Source organism: Dipodomys ordii, unplaced genomic scaffold (genome assembly GCF_000151885.1).
Source record: "Dipodomys ordii isolate 6190 unplaced genomic scaffold, Dord_2.0 Scaffold145, whole genome shotgun sequence".
Taxonomy (NCBI): Eukaryota; Metazoa; Chordata; class Mammalia; order Rodentia; family Heteromyidae; genus Dipodomys; species Dipodomys ordii.
The window spans coordinates 1,213,312-1,216,662 of NW_012267361.1; the positions used below are offsets into that span (position 1 = coordinate 1,213,312).

The window sequence follows — 3,351 nt, forward strand, 5'->3', positions numbered from 1 at the left end:
ATTTTAATCTAGGTTATACTTATTGGAAAACTAAATTATCAGTCTTAAATTGCTGAGTTAAAAGGAAAAATACACTTTATTTTGTAGTAGTTCGGTATATGAGGAGGAATATATAAGAAAAACTTGACTGTATGAGCTTTGATAGGAACCCATTTCCCCCACAACTGATTCTTGAAAATAGAACACTTTTCAAGGAGAGTGCAGAAGTGCATGTTATCTGCTTGTTTTTATAAGAAGTTGGAAGGAAGAGAAGCACTTGATAGGAGACTACCCTGGTTTAGCTACAGAGTAATTCCCTATCATTATTTGACAATGAAAATATGTAGTTAGTCTTAATAACTTTTATATCCATAGTGCTGAATTCAGTATGTGTTCCAGTGGTGAATACCACATTTTTTTTCTCATTAAACTTTTTTAATGGGTCTCAAAATTCTGTGACAGATTTTTGGTCATGTTATTTCTATTAAATAGAACTGATTTTTAAAAACTAATAACTTAAAACTGCCACACACCCCAAAAAAGTCCACAAAACATTTTCCCTTCCTTCTGAAGGTTTATGATGCATTGTTATCATTAACCAGTCTTTTACTATTAAACTTAAATGCTCAATTGTGATAAACAGTTCTGAGACTGTTTATCCACCACTGGCTAAGACTGAAGTGGATGGTGTTAGGGGTAATAAATATTCATTTAGCCTTCTGAGCTTTCTGAGCAGACTTGATGACCTTGCCAGCTCCAGCAGACACAGCAACTGTGTGCCTCATATCAAGAATAGCCAAACAACCCAGAGAAGATCTCGACACAAATGGACTTGCCTAGAAGTCTGGTGGAAGCATCACCAGACTTCAGGAATTTAGGGCTATCTTCCATCTTCTTAACAGAATTGCCATCAATCTTCTCTTTCAGCTAAGTAAATTCACAAGCAATGTGAGCTGTGTGACAAATCCAACACAGGGGCATAACCAACACTGATTTGGGATGGTTCAGGATGATCATCTGAGCAGTGAAGCCAGCTACTTCCATGGGTGGATCATTCTTGCTGTCACCAGCAATGTTGCTATGGCGAACATCTTTGACATGTTCTTGATGTTTAATCCCACATTATCTCCAGGAAGAACTGCACTCAAAGCTTGTTGATACATTTCAACAGTCATCACTTCAATTGTGATATTGATAGGAGCAAAGGTGACCAACAAATCAGGTTTGAGAACACCAGTCTCCACTTGGCCGACAGGGACGGCTTTAATAGCATCAATTTTGTACACATACTCAAGGGGCTGGCACAAAGTTGATGGCAAAATACAACCCAAAGCCTCAAGCAAGGTGGTTCCACTGGCACTACCATCTTTATGGGTGACTTTCCATCTCTTGAACCAAGGCATATTGCCACTTGTTTCTAGCATGTTGTCACCATTCCAGCCAGAAATTGGCACAAATGCTACTATGTCATGTTTGTAGCCAAATTCTTAATGTAGGTGCAGACTTCTTTAAGGATTTTCTCCTGTCTCTTCTAGCATTAGGGTGGCTTAGTGGAATCCATCTTGTTAACACCAATAACGAGCTGTTTCACACCCAGTGTGTAAGCCAGAAGAGTATGCTCATGAGCCTGCCTATTCTTGGAGATACCGGCTTCAAATTCACCAATACCAGCAGCAACAATAAAGACAGCACAGTCAGCCTGTGATGTTCCTGAATTCATGTTCTTGATAAAGTGTCCTGGGGCATCGGTTATAGTCACAATACTTGCTGATGTCAAATTTCCACAGTGAAATGTCAATGTTGATACCATGCTCACTTTCAACCTTCAGTTTATAAGATCCAGGAATACTTGAAGGAGCCCTTTCCCATCGCCGCAGCCTCCTCGGAGTTATCAATGGTTTTCTTGTAGATGCCACCTTATTTGTAGATCAGATGTCCAGTAAGGGTAGACTTGCTGGAATCGACTTGTCCAATTATGACAATGTTAATATCGATCTTTCCCTTTTCCATTTTGGCCTTGGCTTAGGGGTAGTTTTCATGGTACTTGTGTTCTCACGGCAAACCAGATGTGGAAAAAGCAAGTATCTACATCTTCTGTGGTCATATGTGAATTCACTTGTGTGTGGATGGGAGGAAATGTGGTGGAAACCAACAGAAAGAAAAAGAAAACAGAATAATTTAGCATGTGCAATATTTTCTTAGCTTCTGCTGTTTGTTTCACTGGAACAGAATTTATTGCTTAAATTAATTTACCAGTTACAAAATTTATGTCAGAGAAAATATAATTCCACATAACATTTTCAAAGCTTACAAGTTGAGAAGAAGAAACAACCATCAGTATTCAGTCACATGTTCAGCACATGTACAGTTAGGTATTTTTATCTCTCTCCATGGTGTCATCAATAGTCTTGATCTGTTTTCTAAGGTGTGTGAGGATCTTACAAACTATATTTTTTAATATTTATTTATAGAAATGAAAGTTATTTAACATGTCCCAAGGAAATAGAAAAGGCATCAGTTTGAGCCCATTAAATGTCATTAATCAAATCTCCTGAATTAATGTTCACAGTGAGCAAAGACTCCTGGAGATATAGTGGCTAAGGTGAGAAATACAGAGATGGTTTACTTGAAAATCAAATTCTAGATAATGGTATCTCAGGTAGCAAAGCATTAGCAGGGTCTGGGAAGGTGGCTCAGTGGTAGAGCACTTGCCTTGCATGCCTGAAGCCCTAGGTTCGATTCCTCAGTACCACATAAGCAAAAAAACAAAAGCCAGAAGTGGCACTGTGGCTTGAGTGGTAGAGCGCTAGCCTTGAGCTGAAGAGCTGAGGGACAGCACCCAGGCCCAGAGTTCAGGACCCATGACTGGACCCCCCAAAAAAGAAAGCATTGGCAGATAAGCTTAGAGGAGATGAAAAATATCAAGTAAAAAATGATAAATGCTCAACATTCTTGACTGTATATAACGTTTACCATTTCACAACTGTTACTGCCAGACCTTTATTTGGTATTTATTGACAATGATATCATTTGGTTTTGAGAACTTTTATTAATTCTTAGACTTCTGAATATTTCTTTTGTAGTATTTCTCTGATTGCTACTATTTACAACTTGTAATTGTAACCTTGCTGAATTTGAGATTTTTTGTGAGCTGCTAGGAATACCCTTCTTTAAGGAGATATAGTGAAGAGAATTAAAAGGAAATATTTCGTTAGAATGGTAATTACATACCTAAATTCTAAGTAAACCTATTTCAAAGCTGCTATCCTGGCATCTCAGTATTAGAAAAATTGTTGGCAGGAATGTAAACTTTTCAACCAGTCTAGGAGGCAGTATAAAGGTTCCTCAAAAAACTGAACATAGAGCTTCCCT

At 38.1% G+C, this 3,351-nt stretch overlaps 1 pseudogene; it reads right to left on the reverse strand.

Moving 5' to 3' along the window:
- Positions 1-686: 686 nt before the first annotated feature.
- On the reverse strand, positions 687-1,989 carry LOC105997411 (annotated as a pseudogene).
- Between the last annotated feature and the right edge of the window lie 1,362 nt (positions 1,990-3,351).